Below are 19,673 nucleotides of genomic sequence, written 5' to 3' on the forward strand. Positions count from 1 at the left end.
CAAAATCTGTCTGGGTTATTGGCAGGACCTCTAGAATTATATTATGATTCCAAATGGATTTTGCAAGGGCACTGGAAAACTTTTGAAGTATCACAGATTTCACAGTTCAGCTATAGCTTAACAAAGTACATACTCCACTCTGTTTTACTGTCCTGGGGCAAGAGTCTTCTGCTACCACAGGGACACACTTCAATGGGAGCACACAGAAACTGGTAACAGATCCCAACCCTCTGCAAACCTTTTTGACTGACCTTGGCCATAAGTCTGTCACACTATACTGTGGTCATATAGATCTTTGATCTATTGTGGTAATGTGGGTCTGTGTAGAAGGTGGAGCTGTGGTTGTAGAGAGTTGAATTTTGTATACAATCCCCTCTGAGCTCTAAAGATCAATGAATTCCACACTTTTGCCCCTTAGAGCTGCCAGGTGTGTTCTCTACACTAATGAAAGAAAGAAACTGCCATGTATCACCAGGGCACCTCTGCTGGGTTGTGTGAAGGTGGCTACTAGCTCCTTCCATTGCCTCCATAAACTGCTGTGCTCAGCAACACTTTCATCTTTGGAGCCAAAACAGTCAGGACAGATACATTGGTCTTCTCTACAAACATAGCAGTGTCCAACTGAGTTGCAGAACCAGAATTTCACAATTAAAATTGTAAAGCAGGTATGCTTCATTCCAGCTGGGACACATGGGGGATATTTCCACCATACATGTGTACCAGGTGAGACAGATTTCAGATCTAAATACATGTTGATCCCCGAAGCCCACACCTCCCTGCCAGCCCATTCCCTGCTCATTCTCTTCTTCCTTGCACTTCCTATTACAATTAGTCTTCTGTCTAATTCTGTCTAATTGTGGTCATGGGCAGGGGTCTTCTTGATGAAGTAAGAGGTCTTCCTCAGGTGTTCACCTCTTGACCTCGTCTCTGGGTAAGTGCAGTGGAGATTTGGCTAACTCCCACGTCAGTTTGTCCTGGCCAAAACCAGAGCGTGGTTTTTGCTGGATCCTAAAGCAAAAGTTTCTGCTTTATCAGGTTTCCACAATGCTTGAATCTTGCTTTAGTGAGTTTTCTTATCTTTATGGCCTTTACTTAGTGTTATATTTGCCCAATTATCCCATCATAAACGAAACCCAAATGAAATTAAATGTAGCAGCAATTTTAATGAAGTAGCTTAAAAGTATATAAAATTGAATATACTTGAAACATTGACAATATAATTTGGTTAAAATAAGGAATAATTGTGGTTCAGATAATAGTGCATAAGCAAAAATAACCACGCAGGGTGGTGGGGTATGGAGGGCAGGGTTTGACCCCCATCACCTCATGTACGAATTGCCAAGCCTAAAATCCCCTTTTATGCTGTGCATCATTACAATCTCCTCCCATTTTCGATTCTTCACACTTGCATCTCCGCCCTCATCACCACCTTCATCAAGCATGCTCCACCGTTTTTAGGTCCCCCACTCTTTGGGGGTCGTCCCTGATGAAGGCCTCTCCTCTTCCTTGATGTCCTCTGATTCACATTTTGGATTACACACTCACACCCAGCTGGTATAATGTAAGCCAAAGCTAATATAATATAAGCCAGTATTATGTCCTAGCATCAAAGCAATGAATCTCATATAATTAACATTTTCCTGGATGTCCAACCAAATTTTCCTCTCTTCCAACTAAATTTAGTAATAGTAATCTCTTGCTTCTTCCTGTTCTGAACATCTGCAGGAGACGGGGGAGGGGGGAACCCCTCCTCTCCCTTTCTTTCTTGGCATTACAACTTTAACTGTTTTATGATTTCCAAATATTAATTACTGTATCAATATTGGTTACTGTTTCAATTTTATCAGCATGAATCACTCCTATTTATTACACTTAGCAACTATATTCTTAAGTCTTCTGTTGCAAGTTGTGTCTACCTAACAAGTTACATTCCTATGTGTTCTGTTGCAAATTGTTTTTTCTACTTTTGCAAACTTGCTAAATAAGCTATATATTTTTTTTTCTTTCCACCCACCTAAGTACATTATATGCTTCTAAAATTCTAAATTTTCATAAACATACATGTTTCCCATATCACAACAGAGTTCATTCATGGGGGTCTTTTAGAATATGTCTATTCCCACATGCAAAGAGAAATGAGCTGAGAGTGATGAACCTTCTTTGTTCCTGCACTTCAGCCTTTGAAGGCTGAAGGAGTATGGTGGTGGCTTGTCCTTGAAAAAAAAACAACACATTGCAGGCTTTCACAGCTGGTCTCTGGAAGATGCTGAGGGTGAGAATTTACCAGGCTGAACATATAATATGTAGGAAAACTTGTGAGGAGTTATTGCAAGGAGTTATTATCAGAAATTCTCCTGGTCTGTATCCAGAGGCAGCATGGGAAGGCTCTGGCACTACCTCTGGTGCCTGCAGGACTTTTCTGACAGCCTCAAGTCTATTTGACCTTGAAACAAAAACTGTACCTGCACTAGAACCTTGCATGTCCTAGGAAGAGAGAAATCAGGGTGATGCCTATGGGAGAGATTAGGAAAGTAACAGTGAAGTGTCAGACATTTGAGAATACCACTGCTAAAACACAGAAGAAAAAGCTGCTGCTGCATGAACATGAAAACAAAATCAGCTGGAGATTAGGAGAAAGTTGGCAAAGTTGTGCCTTGGCTTGCAATGTTTGTACTAGTCCTAGGTAACCATCTGCTGAGCTGTCAGGCCAGGCTGAGCTTCTTATTTGTTTATGTTTTATGTTATTTGTTTTTCTGTTCTTTTTAAATTAGTTTTACAAAAGGAAATAAAATTATTTTGTCGTTTCAAAAGGAAAACATCTGAAAGATTATTTAGGCTGCACATGGTGAACATCGTTCCAGGAGTCCTGTCTGCCTGGCACAAATGCAGCTGCAGCACAGCCCCTTAGTCTCCCTCCTTCTCCATGACTGTCTGCCAAGCTCAAATTGAAGGATCCACTGAGCAGCAAGCTGAGTCTATTTTACTATTTCCCCAGCTCCTCATAAATTGGTTTAGTGTTGGGAGAGACCCTTAAAGATCCTCTGCTTCCAACCCCTCTGCCATGGACTGGGCTACCTTCCACTAGACCAGGCTGCACAAAGCCCCATCCAGCCTGGCCTTGAAAACTTTCAGTGATCCATGACTTTGACTTTTGGATCTTCTCTTGACAGACTGGCAGGCCTTTGTATTGCTCTTACTTCATTCCTTCTGCATTGGACTGTGATTGTTTCTTCTTAATGGCATTTCAGCTTAGGTGTTGCATGAGAATTACTGAGAATTTACTCATTCATTCATTGTGAATCACCCTCTCATTTGGCTTATGTGAATAAATCACTACATCGCAAGAATGGAAAGTCAGCAGTGACTTAATGAAAGTCTTGAACCTAAAATGCTGCATCTGATAAAAGTAATAAGGCAGAGGCAAAAAAATTGGCCTGGTAAAAATCCTGAAAACAGGTAAAATAATACAGATTGCCCAAAGGAACCCAGGACTCTCCTGGGCTGAGGGAGCTGCCAGGTTCCCAAATAGGGAGAAGCATCAAATGCTGCCTCATTTCAGTCAAAGAAGACAACCTGTTTCTGAGCAATTCCTCTCTGGATGCAGTTAACAGCACTGAAGAGCTTTTGTTGTATTTATTAGCTCAATACGATTTTATCAAGTATCTCTGCCAGTCACCATTCTCTGCCTTGGAAATTCAGCTATGTTTCAATTGCTGTGCTAATTTACAGGCCAGCACCTGGGTGTTAATCACACGCCAGGAGTAATATGGCAAAATAAAGTCACTTCTGTCCAACACGAAAACAAATAATACAAGATTAAATAGCCTAATTTGAAAACACAGCCCACACATTCCCTATTTGAGCTGTTAATAACAGTTGAAATGACTGAAACTGGAGTAATTATTAAAATGCAATTAGTTTATACTCTTGGCAGAATGTGTTTTGGCACATCTCTTGACTTGAAGCACTTTCAATGCACCCGTCACAAGGAGGTCTGATTTGACATTAAGACCTGGAGCTAATATTCTGGGAACCTGACCTTGATCCTTGGGTGTCTGATAAAATTCCTGTGTAACTTTTCTTGGTCTTATCACTTCTCTGTGTCTCAGTTCCTCGTCAGTAGAATAGATATAAAATGGAAAAATATCCTTTGCCTGACTGCTTGCTCTATTTAAACTAAAAGCCCTTTAGGTATGGGATTGTTTCTTAATGTGTTTATACAGTGTCAGATAATGAGAACTTGATAATGTTTGAACAACAAAATGCAGACTAGTAGACCACTGTGTTGCTGTATGAATCCAGAGAGAATGTTTTCATGCTGTTCCCTGCATGGTAGAGGAAAAAATTTAAAATATTTTTAACACTGATAGCATGATGTGCAATATTACCTAAAAAACAGGCAATAAAAGAGTAGGAGGAACATTTTGGATGCCTAGCAGATAATTTCTTAATGATCTTTGTGAGGAAATAGTGCCCTGGAATAAAATTTCAAAAAGACCTATTGTTTTCCCATTGCATTACACATATACAAAGTGCCACAGTAAGATACAGAAAACGTGGAAAGTAGCTACAACATCTTCCCTGAAGATGGTGGTGGATGGGTATGACTATTTGACACAGATCTGCTTGCATTCCTCTGCCCTGTTTTGGGCTCTGTGAACAGGCAGTGCAAATGCTGCTCACCGGTGGGAATCACCTGGCAGCCTTGGAAGCCTTGGTTCAGGGAAAGAGCTTACAGCACATGCTTCAGTGCCAGGGATTTCAGCAGGGCTTGGAGCACATGCCCGTAGTTAGCAATGTGATTGAGCTTCCTTCCTGAGTACAGGCAGTTTCCCTGCCCTGGACTCTGTGCAATGTTTGGATTCCATTTTGATGAAATGCACAGCAGTGTTCTTTTTGACCAGCCTGATCCCCACACCTGCGCTGCCAGCTCCAATCCTGGCAGCACTCAGGATTAGTTAAGAAAACAAGGCTGGAGTGCCACTTTGAGCACAGACTCTGCAAATCCCAGTTTTCTGGATAACCAACACCCTGCCACCATCACTCTGACTTGTGATGTCTGCTGCTTCCAGGCAGCATCTGTGCCCACTTTGGGGAATAGCCCATTGCCAGCAGGAATCCCAAAAGACAGGTGGGGCAAGGTGGCAGTAAGTTTGGCTCCTTTTCTGCTGTACAGTTTTATCCTACCAGGCTTTACACTCTCCAGACACTTCCATGTGTCCTAAGAGTGTCACACTGGCCTGGCCTCAGCTGCGTGACATGAAAATGGGGCCCTGCTGGGTGGCAGCTCAGCCTTCATGACATTTCACACTCAGGAAAAAAAGGAAAGATCACAAGGGTTGCGATCTCTTAAGGCTTTTTATTTCTAGAAACAGTACCTATGCAAGCAACACAAAGCAATGCTTCATGATATTCAATGGTGTGTTTTTAGTGTGCAGACTGCATGACCACTTAAAGTGCATCTCTCCAAAACAGTGGGTTTCCAGCCCTCCAGTTCTGCATAATAAAAGTATTAGATGACTATAAATTTGTACCAGATATCATGCTGAAGTTGCATGATATCTGGTACAAATTTATAGTCATCTAATACTTTTATTGTAGAAGGAGTAAATAAAAATATCTTTAAGAAAAATTGAGGTTATTGCATGAGAATTCTCAAATTTTTTTTCAGTATTATTTTTGACAAAGGACAAATGTTGGAAGGGAGTTAATTTTAAGACATAGAATTTAATTTATTTCCAGAAAGTTATAGTAATGGTACATTTTGGAACAAAAAAGTTTTATGTGAAATTTTCTGTGAAATTTGAATAGGATTTTGTTTGTCTCTTCTGCTAAGCATTCCTCAGACTGTTTAATGGATATTTACTCAGCTCTGTGCATATAAAGGTACTTAAAGTTGTCACCTGCTTGTTTTTTAATAGATGAAACAAAAATATATAGCTGAAACAAAAATTTATAATTCTTGCATCACTGAGAATCACTAATGATTAAACAGCAGTGAAGAACTAATGAGATAGTGTAGTGGTAATTTGCAAATAATTCAGTCTTTAACTTAGCCATGAAAAAGTATATTTCTGTTAAAGAAATAAGTGGTGATTTGTTTCCATCAAGGACATATCTTTGCTGCTCAAAATACACAGCTGACACCAGCAACTGCAAAATGTCATGAATTTGTAGATCTACATTTTATTGCAAGCCAGGATGCTAAGACTCAAAGAGAGGATACCAATATACCCTCCTCAGTCTATAATTCAGGAGACGGGAAGTCCTTGGTGTTCAGCATCCATTGGAGAAGATCCACTAGGCAGCACATTGGGAAGGGGGAATAGAGGGGTGTCCTTCCTCTTATAATTTCCATTATCTGGTTGAGGTCTCTCCTTACCTGTATCCCTGCCAGTCTCCATGCCAGGTCCCTGCATTCCCATGCTGCAGGAAGTCCCCGTGTCCTTAATTCAGGGCTGTCCAGAAGAGACCCTGTGCCAGAGGTGTTGGAGGCACTGAGCCCTTTTCACTGCTGGACTGCAGTAATGGATGTGCATCTTCCACATTCTGGCTTGAAATGCCCCTTGGGAACAACATACCTACTCTTCCTCCCAAAGAGGGACATCTGTGAGCTTCAACTGTGTCCCAGCAATCGGGATCCAGGAATTGGGCAGAGTTCAGCAGGGGAGCAAAAGCGCCTGGAAAATGGAAGTGGAGCAAGTGGTGAATTTCGATCTGTTTTGCTGCAAAGATGAATGAGCTGTTTAGACCCCATGATTTGGTGTCATCTACATCTTGAGAGCAGAGAAAATATTAGGGCTAATTGAATTTACCCTGTTGTTACTGAAATGCTGTATAATAATTTTATCTACCTAAGCCTACATCTTGCATATGGATGGCCTAGTTTTTAGAGCAGTGCAGAGTTTCTAATGAATAAAAATCTGCATGCTGGCATAATCTATAAATAAGAGGTACAGTCCAGGAGCAAAACCCTAAAATAGCTAATATTTCTGGAGAGCAAACAGTTCCTGAATGCCAGCATAAAACTGCATGCTTTTTAGAACATAAAATTTAGTGATCAATCCAAGGCACGAAATTCATATTCCACCTCCAAGGTTTAAAAGGGTTTTTATTAGGATATGGGATTTTGCCCTTGCAGAAAACTAACCCAGTTTGAAAAGAATGGTTGCAGCTCCAGTTATGGGTAGTCCATCATCCTCATAATAATTTTTTTTTCCCCCCGAGAGAACAAAATAGCATTGGTTCTATTTTCACCTCATACAATATCATCTCCCCAATGCTTTAACTCAAGAAGGAGAAAAGAGTCCCATTTTTCTTCTGGAGTCCCTTTAGATGGAAGTTAAACTGTCTAATTAGAGCTATCTTCAAAAACTGGGTTTCTTGAATTATTCATTGACCTGGTGGTATGGGGCAAGGTTAACACAGCCTCAGGTATTCTTTAACTTTTGTTGGAGATGTTCTTCTAAAAAACTGCAAAAAATAACTGTTCTACCTTGAAAACATTAAGTAGGGTAATAGGAGAAGCTTTCCTTAATTCAGATTTATGTAACATATCTAAGTTTAGGATGCTCTAAATGAAACTGTTGCAGTAGAATCAGAGGTGGCTGCATTGCTCTTTTAAATAGCACTGAGAGAAAATATCTCTACCTAGACTTGTTGAGAGTAGTGAGGAGGGACTCTCTCTGTCTCCTGTTTACAGAATTTCTGCTTTCTGCAGCTTGGCGCATGAAATCCTTGCAATATTCATCCAAGGCTGCCCAAGGGACATATAGAAAGTAAAATGTTAATTGTGAAGATCCTTTCTCACCACCCCCACCAATTTTCCTAAGATTCCATGGAGAACACGGAGAAAATACTGAGAACCTTTTGCACTACCAATGCCATTTTGTGATGCTTATGGGGCCTTTAAATTAAATGACAGATATCAGCTCTCTCTCAGGCACTAGGGTGTTGTGAGCTGCTGGATATTATTACAGTATAAGAATTGTTCATCAGGTATTTCTGACAAACAAAAATTTCTCTGAAGTATATGTTTATTTTGCATTTTTTTCAAAGTTTTAATCCAACTTCTACAAGAGCAAAAGCTGTCTTTACCTATGTTGAGCCAGTGTATGAGATGAAATGAACGAGACCATATTTGCCCTTTGCTGTGAACCACTTCTATATGAATATTAGGTTATTTTCCTAAATTTCAGTTTTATCTACAATGATTGCTGTTGTCCTTGTAGCAAAATTGTATCTTTATGGAAAAATAATCTAAAAGTATTTTTAATATTCCCTGACCAGGGAGTCAGTATCACATACATGGAAGTTATGAATATATGCAAAAAGAAGTATCTGGAGAGGAACTTCCAATAATTCACTCAAAATTTGTGAATTTCTGTCATGAGAGAAGCTGTGGAATATGGAAGAGAAAAGCTTAATCATATACTGAAGAACCATTGTCTCTTGAATGGTCCTATGGGGAAGTGGGGAAATTGAGGCAAAGGGCTTCAGGAAGTGACAATTTTAGATAATAGTTTTCAAAATACCTAGATACTTTGGCATGTCCCCCAAAAAAATACTTGTGTTCCCTTTTGTGAGTTAGCCCAGCCACAGAAGAATGCATTACAGAACACAAATGGCTTGAGGAGAGAAGTGAGATCCCTCAGCCTTTGTTCCCTAGGGAGGGGTTGTTCCCAGCCACTGTAGGGAGAAGTCACCTACAAAATCCAGAGGGGAAAATGGAAACGAGGGAGGTGGTTGAGCTGAAGAATGAGAAGTATGTCTCTGTGACCTTGCAGACTCTGTCTCTGTTGTAGACCTTTAGATGTGATCTCTCTTCTGGCATGAGGGTCTTGGACTTTTCTGGCTCATGGGAAAAATCAAGCTCCTGTACCTTAGTTTGCACTGCAAGACTTCTGAGAATTCTTTATATCCTGACCTTTGCTCTGTCTGCTTTGAAGCAGAAAAGCTCTTGGGTGGAAATTGGATCCAGATAAGACACCTGCACTGAGATATCTACCTGAAGGTGCCTAAGGTGCCAGCATACCCAAGGGGGACTGACCCTACTGTCCACAGAAGATGGGAAGTGATTTATCTTCAAGCTGCAGGGTATCAGGTAATGGATGCACATGGAAACACAAATGAATATTTTTTTCTCTAATGTCTGCCTTAAATCCTGGTGAAATAGGTTGTGCCCGGTCACAGGGACCAGCTCTGGGTCAGCCTGGATGACAATTACATGGTTTACCTGGAGAAGCAGAGGAGTAAAGGCAGAACTTGTCACCTGTAGTCATTAAAGTGCAGTCTTCAAGATAATTTTATTGTATGAATTATTCTAGTCAAAGTGATGGCAGTTTGTAAATTAGTGCTCTACTTTATGCTATTGTCAGTATCTAGCACTGCAATAGTTTAAAACTTATGGAGTGATTGTTCTAAAGCCTAATTTAAAAATAATTAGAGAAGGATTAGTTTCATTTAACATGTGATACAAAAAATCCAGCCATGGCAAACATGTTTAGCAGTTTAGTGAGTGAGGGAAAATGTGAAAGAAGTGCTTACATTCCACACTTCAACAAACAATCGTATCAGTATAGCACATACTCTCAGGGTAGATTTTCCAGGAACACAAGGACTTTTCTTCTTCCATTAGATGATTAGGAAAGGAGACAGGCTGCCTCAAGGATCTGTAATTTTTATGAGGTAACATTTTGTTGTAATGCTGCATAATGAATAAAACTGGATTTATATTGAGGAATATAAATGGAAATACATAATTGCTTGTTCCATGAGACTAAATTATCACATATGACAGTCCCCTACTCTTCACCACTTCTCAGTTTCATTACAATTCTTCTGCTTTACAGCGTTTGGTTTTCAGCAGTGGGCAAACTATGATTTGTTTTTGCTGCAGTCTTCTGTATCTCTGCCTTTTTTTTTAGCTGAGAGGCTCATCAGGACCACAATCAGTGCTTTATGGCTCTGAGCTGAAACAGGTGAGATCTAGTCTAAGTGATTGAGAGAAAACTGTATTAATCAAGATCAGGTTTGGTTTCTTCCATTGCTCCAACACTGTGGTGGTGATGTAGTAGTCTTGACAGGCTTAGTCCTGCTGTTCTCTCACAGGAGCCATGGTGGTGCTGGGTTACCAGCTGGACTTGATCTAGGATGCTTTTTCCAACCTGAATGATTCTATGAGAACCACAACATGTATTGTGCTTTGTGCCCTGTGATTCTATGCAGGTGATCTCATCACTGACTTCACAGTACTTCAAATGTTTTTGAACAAAGAAATCCCATGTCCTACCTAGCTCTAAATAATGTAGACATAAACAGGTCCACTCCTCTTGACATCAGGATCACTCCCTGACTCACTTTTTTTTAGCGGGATAGGATTGTTGGGCCATACTAATCTTAGGCAGAGAAAAAAGCAAGACAAATACACAGGAAAACCAGCAATTCAGTATGGTAATGTGCATGGGAGATGGCCAGAAGGACTGAGAATATACAGTGGGCTGCATTCAGCAACAGCTCTCAGTCCTCTTGGATGAGCACAGCAGCACCCAAAGTGGCCTCAGCAGAGGGAGGCTGGTGCTGAAAGCTGCTGGTGAAGCAGCTGGTAGCTCCAGTGTGCACTCAAACCCCAAACAGCAGGCAGGGGATGCTAAAAGTAAGTGATGCATGGACAGCGAGTCCAAGGCAATGAAAAATGGGCTTGGTGGTATCCATCAAAGCCCAATGGGTGGAGAAGCACAGCCTGGAGCATCAGAGGTGGCACAAGGTGTGAAGGATGTCAGGACAGCCCTGGTCCCAGCACAGCTGGTATTGCCCCTCTATGGCAAAGGGAAAGGTGGCATCAGAGTCACTCATAGCCCTTAAACTAAGCTTGTGGAACAGAGAATTGAAATGAGCAGCTGGGGTTTGACACCAAGCAGACCAGTGGTTTAGCTTACTGAGTGAAATTTGCGCACAAGCTCATTTGGTCACCTCCTGACCATGAATGCAGCTGTCACTAGCCCTGGTCCCATTGCATCATCCCTCTGTGAGCTTATGAGTCTGGCACCTGTAGGAATATCCTCAGTCATGGCCACTGTCATTTTGGTGACCTTTGCTTTTCAAGTACCTTTAAACTTCTACCACAATCCTAGCATTTAACTTCATTTTCCCTTATTCTGTTAGTCTATTAAAAAAAATTATTTTGGCTTTAAGTATCTTGTCTACTCTTTATGACTGTAAAATCCTAACAGCAATCAACAGGGAAAAGGAATATATTTCAGCTACTTCTTCAAGTTTGTTGATGTTCCTTTAATAGTTCTGTATCTTTAATTTCCCACTGATCTCCAAAGCATCTACCAGTGCATGTCAATAAAGCTGGATTTAGTTTGCCCTTAGGTAAAACGTAACCTTTCTCTCACTGCATTAGTAGACGTGTGCTTGTCGGGAACCAGTAATATCCTTGTAAGATCCAGTAACTCAGCAGAGCTGTTACACACATTATTTAGCAAAAAAGGAATGAAAGCAGATTGTATTTGTCAAATGATTTATTGTCTACATGCAGTCTGGCCTGTCAGCTCTGCTTGCTTTGCTGTCAGGTCATTTTCTTGCAACAGATGGTTATACTGAATGATATAATTAAATTATGATTAACTCCAGTATTTCTTTAGTTTTCTCAGAATCTTAATATAGTATGCCATAAAAATGCACACACAATTTTTGTTTCCTTCCCTCAGACATAATGTTTTAAATTAGACAATAAGAGAAATTATAAGGTGAAATTTTTTGCACAGAATAGTGAGCTGTTGAAATTGGTACTGCTTTAGCCAGTAAACAATTTGACTAAGAAATTAAAAGATAAATGTGAATAAAATTTGTAGTCCATTGTCCTAACCATGCTCAAGTTTAAAATCAAAAATCCACTAATAAAGTTCCCTAAACTATAAGAATACTTGTGTCCTAGTCTGGTCTCTCAGTTCTCTGGTTGTCCTCTACCTCTGGTAATAAAGATGCTATTATCTCTTGTATAAATGGCTAAAATGAACTTGTAATATTTTCTCTTGGTGTGATAGTTATTCCCAAGTCCTGCAGGCTTTCTGCTGATGCCTGCCAGTATGTTTTAATGTATTGAACATGACAGCAGAAGAACATGTTGCATGATTCGATTGCTGTCTTTCTGTCAAGAGAACTGCAGGCTTTTTCATGCCTTGCATATACACTGGGTTAACAAAATAGCTGCCTTTCTGTAAAAGATAATAATTGATTCACCTTCTTGTTGTTATTTTTAGAATAGCACTTTCTATTCCATGCTTTTCCATTGATTAATTTCCCTTCTAATATATAGACACAGGACTATGTTTCTGCCAGTGTGGAAAACACAGCCCCAGCTTTCATTAATAGAATTATTGGCTTCACTTTGCTTACTTGAAAGCAGTGAGACAAATTGCACCTGAGCATTCCCACTGAACACTAATGACACTGCATAGCTGAAATGTGGTTAAGTGCTGCTATTGAAAACCCAGACACTGCTCTGATGAGTCTTTTGAAATGTTATTTAAGATCAAATTAAGCTCTTGGCTATGCTTTTGTATATTTGAGGTAACTCTACTGAAATCCATTATGTTTATAGCCAGCCTGAGCTCCAGTCATGTGGTGAACTGATATTTAACATCCAATTCTCCTCTTGATTTAAGACTATTTAAGAATAATCTAAGAGTAGTTGTGCTAATCTAGCTGGTACTTCAATGGTTAAAGGCCAGAGAATGAGCGGACAAAAAGCCATGGTTTGCTTTAATGTCTTTGATTCTTCTAAATATACTAGGATATGATCTTGTAAGACAGGTGAAAAACTGTAGCAAACCACAGGCACTTAGAGCGGTACCCTCACTTATGTTGAAAATGACAGCCACAGGTCAAATAATTTGTGATATTATTATAGATAGTAATGTCTATGAAGGCTCAGAGGTCCTTATGAGGGATCAAGACCTTATGATCCTGATCAAAGAGCAGAAAAATTGTCCCCTCAGCACAGGAATTTGCTGTCACGCCTGCTCACTAGGATGAACATACTCTATACTGTGAATAGTTTGGCTCTTGTAGAGAAAGAGAGATCAAGAGTGGATGTATTGGTTTTGCAATGGAGGTACAATGGAAAAGACAAACCATCCTGTTCAATGTGGGAGGCACCAGAGAGAACAGACTGGTGTCCTCATCTCTGGCTGGGCTGCTTTACGAGCAGCCTGGCTGCAGAGCCATTCACAAGATCAGCACACTAAAGCTTTGCAAATTTTACAGGGAGCTCCTCTCTGGATGATGGGCAGCCTGGGAGGAAGGCAGTGGTGCTGTAGCATAGATTGGATTAATGGCCAGTGAAGGCTGGCCTTTTAGCATTGCAGAGACAGGAGCTGACAGCTAGAGAGCAAAAGAATTAAATTAGACAAGTTTAAATTAAATAACTGTAAAAAGCAGCAAAGGAGCTTGCTGACTCACAGATGCCAGTGGATATGCTGACCCTCTATCTCACTCCTAGATTTTCTGAGCTGTTCAGTATGGCCATAGCAAGCATACTACAATAAATAGTTATTAAGAATACACTCCTGTTGCACCCACTAGACACCTGACCATAGGTATAACCTGCCAGTTCCAAGGAATGCCAGGCATGGTGGATAGAAACAAAGTGCTCCTGTGCTCTCTGCCAATTTGTGCAGCTCCAGATGATACGATTTTTATGTTACCACCACTGGTTCTTTACCAAAAGAGTCACATCTCTATAGGACTTCCCACCCTTACCTCTCTGCTTATGTTAATCCTTTCTGACCATCTGCCATGGAATAACTGAAACCAAGAGTTCAGACATTTCCTTCTTCCATACAATTTCACAACAGTGCTCTGTGGTGATTTGGCCTGTCAATCAGACTGTGGTTTCCTTAAAGCATATATTCCAGAATTTTCTGCTGCACAAGAGGGAAACCAAAAAATGTCAAAGTTTTGAGAAGGCTCTTGCAACCATTTGGAGGGCTACATCCCAATTACCCCATTCTACCGTCTGCCTGCCACTCATCCTCTAGTTGTCACTGCAGGGCCTTGGCATCTGTGAGATGTGTCAACTCAACTTCAGCACACAGCACAGGGCAGGTGGGGACCCCAGGCACTGGCTGACAGTGCACAGTGACTCAGGAAGATCTGCAGAACAAGCTGTGCCCTGCTTGCCAAGTACAAAACTAGTGACCACTCTTTCTTCTCTGTCTCTCCAAAGTGCCTCCCCAGTGCACTGCCACAGCTCCTGTCTGCACTTGTGAATATGTGCTGACTCATTCCCAGCCTGGCTCAGGGTGGTCTCTTCCAAAGTCCAGACAATCCTGTACATTAAGTAATTGAAAGTATGCCTGGAATACATGTAGACACACTTGCACTAACTGTCATCAGCAGGAGGGACCTGTGGCAGCACAGTCTGGACGAGTCACCACCTGGGAACACACTGACAGTCTTGGCCCAAGCTGAGCTGAGCCAGTTTAAAGCTAGCCTGAGTATGTCTGCACATCCTGTCCTTTTCTCTCTGATTTTCAAGTTAGCCAGAGCCATCTGTACACCCAAAGTAAAGCAATGGGGGCTGTCAGGGCTGTCTGCAAGAGCTGGTTCTCTTTACATTATTCAGGGAGAACCACTGTGATGGGCTGAAGACTGAGTACATGACTAAAATTGGTGTGTTTCAACATAAGCATAAATTTCACCCTACAAGAGACTTGCTGCTCAGTGTGTGAATGGTGGCAGCTGCTGTTGAACCAGGATTCACTTGATTTGCCTCAAACAGAGGTTAATAGGCAGGATAGAAAGGATTAGTCACACATACAGCCTGAATGTTAGAATTCTTAATTTATCATGGCTCTTCTTTCAGCCCTGGAGCTAGATCCATATAGCATGGAGAATTTGGGAGACAGTCCCATTCTTAATAAAGTTGCCCTACAGCACCCGTGTAGGTTTCCCACCAAAAAATTGTTTCTGGTGTTTTGTGTGGTCACAGGCAGAGTGGACAGGATCATGGAATCACAGAATAGCTGATTTGGAAGGGACCCATCAGGATCATGGAGTCCAGCTTCTGGCCCTGTGGAGGACACCCCAAAAATCCCAACATGTTCCTGAGAGCGTTGTCCAAACACAGAAGTTCATAGAAAGGTGCCAGGCAGGTTAAAGAGGCACCCAGTGAACAATTTGGTTGTCATTCTTCTCTCTTCATGTTGTACATCAGACTTTAAATGGTTAATATCATTGCTGCTGGAATAAAAATATTTGCAGCAAAAACCCCCATGCTCTATCTAATCAGCCTCAATGAAAATGCTTTCAGCAATGACCCTCTTTCCAAACAATGAAATTGCTCAGAGACCTTGTTATTTTCAAATGAACTCCTGCTTGTTTATTTTAATGCAAACAATCCAAGTTTCTAGGGATAGTGTTGATAGCAGCATGAAATGTTTTCGTAAATAAAAGTGAAATTTGTGAAGTGCTTCCATAAATACACAAATACAAGTGCTAATTAATGTAAAAATGTTATTCGTAGAAAAGATTTGGAATAAAATATGTACACCACAAAAAGGCTCATGGAAAAAACATTATTGCAGCTGTGCCCCATCACCTTTCTCTGAGCGAGATACTTGTCACCAGGAGGAAAATTTTAATCTCTGGCTAAGCTCATGATAAGTAATGGGCATGTGCACATATCACTTTGGGATAGCATTATGTGTGAGTAAATTGCTGCAGAACAAAAAGGGGCAAATCCTGTCATTGTGCATTTCCATCTCTAAGTGACCTAGTCCTTTTACAGCCAGGAGAAGGAATATGTAAATTTAGGGAAGAATTTATCTTACATAGTCTGGAGGTCTACTTTAGGATAAGAAGAGCTGAGCAAGCAAACCCCAGTTGACTACCATATACTTAAACACAGGTAGAAGGTGCTTACATTTGATCTCATCCATTATATCAGCCGCTCAGCTGATGTCTTCCACTTGCCTTTTTTACATGGTCCTCTTTAATAAGCACAAGGCAGCGGAGCCCTTTTTACTGTAGGGGCTAAATTTCCTTAGATTATTCTGTGTTTACTGTAGGTACTGCTGATGATGAACACATAGTAGGAAAAATATTGCCAGCAGCGGATTTATAGGTACCTTTGATCCTAAAGTAACTTGTTTGTGCATCATAACCCCAAATCTTTTGGGTCACACAGGGTATGTTTATGCTCTTTGGATTCAGCTGAGTTTTGGGACAGGGTTTAAGCATTGCTCTGAATCTTAGAATGGAACTGTGAATAGGAATTGCCTGCATGTGAATAATTTTCTGGACACAGCTTTCAACCCCGTTTGGTGACTTGGGTGGATGGCACATGTAGTGTGTGTGTGGGGAAAATTTATTTGAGACATTATGGCTGTGAGCAATGCAGGTGCACAGCCCAGCAGGCCAGGCTGGACTCCCCTTCACAGTGAATGAACAGCCAACAGGGATTGCCAGTGCTAGGTTATGATCTCTGTCTGTCTTTGACCAGAAAAATCTTCTCACCCACTGATGGCATTGATGATGTTCTTGTTGAGTCTAACAGGAGCTGGATAGCTCAGTCATTGGCATCTGCATCTGAGACACAGATGTGAGGAACTGCATCGTAACACCTCTGTTAAGCAATGAAAACATAGTGAAATGAATCTAGTCAAGAATGGGATTTTGGGATGAGTAATATGAACATCATTTACCACCTGCCTCCCACCTTATCTTCCTACATGTAGCTACTTCATGTGTTCTTTGTGGTTTGTAGAGGAAAGGTATTCCACCTGCTAGAAGAAAAAGTGGGCACAATCCAAATTCCAAATGAATCCATTATTACTGTGTAGTTTTAAAAGATTTATTCTCTTTTAAAGAAGAAAAGTCTCTGATTATCAGCTTAACACAGACATAGTCCTGCTAAACACAGAGAATATGAAGTTGCTAATACTGAAGCATTATTTCCAGAAAACAACAGTCCAAAATTAATAGGGTCCTGAGAAACTATCCTGCAACATGAGGAAGAGATCTCCCATCTTGACAGAAAAGCAATCCTAATGTCAAGGAAGTGTCCTATAAACTGATACAAATAGCAAAGGAGAATTTGGAAATGCGCTAGGCACAACATCATCAGCCTGTCAAGGGAGGGGATTGTCCCACTCTGCCCTGGGGCAGCCTCATCTCACATCCTGTGTGCACTTTTGGGCTCCACAATATGAAAAAGACATTAAGCTTTTAGAGAGCTTGCAACAGAGGTCTATTGGGATGGTGAAGGGTTTGGAGGGGAAGCTGTATGAGGAGCAGCTGGCACCACATGGTCTGTTTGGTCCTGGAGAAGAGGAGACTGAGGGAAGAACCCATTTCAGGATATAACTCCTGTGTAAGGGGAAGCAGAGGGACAGGCACTGATTTCTTCACTCAAACAACCAGTGACTGAACTCGAGCACAAAGCTGAGTCAGGGAAGGTGTAAGATGGGTATCAGGAAAGTGTTTTTCATCCAAAGGCTGGCTGGGCACTGGAACAGACTTCTCAGGGATGTGGTCACAGCATCAAGTCTGACAGAATTCAAAAAGCTTTTGGTCAAAGTCTCAGGCACATGGTGTGGCTCTTGGGGTGTCCTGCATAGGATGAGAACTCGATGGTCCTGGTGGATCCCTTCAAGCTCAGCACACTCTGTGAGTCTATTCTATTACAAATATTGACAGCTTTGCTAGTGATACAAAATGAAAAAAAGGAATTTTGGTGGCTTCAGGAATGAGGTTCTGGGTGTGACTAAACTAACATCAGCAGATAAAATATAATCTTTTTCCATACCACACCAAGATTTATTACATGAAAATATTATTTCACTTTTTATTTTTAATTTTTGCAAAAGGAACAGAAAAAGGTTTGTTTGACCTTCTGAAAGTCATTGATCCTCTACAATATTCTTATCTCCTGACATTTTTCCTCAGGGCATGAATGTAACATGAGGACTTCTTTGAACTGTTTCAGGGACAGTCAGAGATGAAGAGTTATTTTCTCCTGTTGGAGTATTTTAAAATACAGCTGATGAAGCAAAACTTATCTTCTGTTTAATATTGTCCCAGAACTTATATTTCAATGTGATCTGTGACTATGATCTGTCAACAGATCATAAAAACTATTTAATTGAAAATGAGAATGCTGATTAAAGTAACTGCACAGATCCAGCTAATGAATGAGCAGCTGCAAGATTTTTTTTTCAATAAAAGGGAAAGTAGTTCCAAAAGTGATGTTTCTAAAGACTTGTACAAATAAGTGCTTCTGTGAAGCAGAGTAGCTATAATGTCTAGCATGCAGCTATACGCTGCTGGAAATAAGGAAGACCCTGAAAACCATTTACTGAGAGTGCACCATGCACAGTTTTTAAAACAGAGAGTCCCAGACTTGTTATTTTTAACTCTTTCCCCAGTGTTGAAAATCAGGTTACTTATCTGATTTTTTTTTTTGGATGAGCTTTAGAACTCCTTGAAGACTGCTAAGCTTGAAATCAGAAAGAACTCACTGGGGGCACTGGTAAAATGTGAGAAATATGTGGAGTTATTGACCGGCTCTCAATGCAAGAGATGAATCCTTACCCTTGACAGGCAGAACTGACTTTGCCAGATTAAGAGAAAACTGTAATAGGAGTCCTCTAGGATCTGCATATAGACTGGATCAATATCTTATGAATATGATAAAATTTTTTGGACACAATAAATCATGGTTTCCTAGAACAATTGGTCTCTGTGCACTTAAGGTAGGTTCCCATTCTGAATTTGATTTTGAAGGACCAAATCTAAGGTACAGGAAGGGAAAATCACTCTGTAAGAGTGAGCACAATAGGTTTAGATACACTACAGAAGAGAGGAAGGTCAAATACAGCACCTATGGAACTACATAAAAATGAGACAATTAGCATAAAAAGAATGATAAAAACAAAATCTATCAACCAATAAGCCTCCAAGCAATCTGACACTTCCTCAAAAATAATTTTGAAGCACTGGTAAGTTTTCTGCTACAAATTTGAAAACAAAGCAATCTCATAAAAGTGCTAACCAGCTTCACAGTAAACAAATCAGCACAAATGAACTAATCAGTGACAAGCCTGGAGGCTGTCTGGACTGCAGTGATTACACACTGGTGGAGTTTGCATTCCTGTGGGATATGGGTCAGACAAAGAGCAAAGTCAGGACCTTGAATTTGGATAAGGAATTGCCTGGATGGCTGCATCCAGCGAGAAGAAAGCAATGTGTCAGTGTCCAGATGGAGAAGAGTGATGAGTGGTGTCTTCATCATTGGCATAGACAGTGAGATCAAATGAACCCTCAAGTTTTCTGATGATGTTTCATCCCTAGAAACATTCAAGGTCTGGCTGAATGGGGTTTTGAGCAACCTTATCTAGCTGAAGATGTCATTTTTCATTGGAGAGGGTTGGACTACATTCTTTATATATCCCTTCCAACCCAAACCATTCTATGGTTCCATGATTCAATGAAATGCAAGGGTACTGTCCCATGGAAAAGGCTGGTATTTAAAAATGGTAAGTGTAACTGAATGAAAAGTCAGGACAAGTCAAAAGAAAGCAGTAAAACAAGAGAGCTTAAAAAAATCTGAAGAGCACATTGCAAATTATGCTTCCTCTGAGATCAAATTTTTATTTAAATAAAGG

The sequence above is a fragment of the Passer domesticus genome, chromosome 1, assembly GCF_036417665.1.
Source record: "Passer domesticus isolate bPasDom1 chromosome 1, bPasDom1.hap1, whole genome shotgun sequence".
In the NCBI taxonomy this organism is placed as follows: Eukaryota; Metazoa; Chordata; class Aves; order Passeriformes; family Passeridae; genus Passer; species Passer domesticus.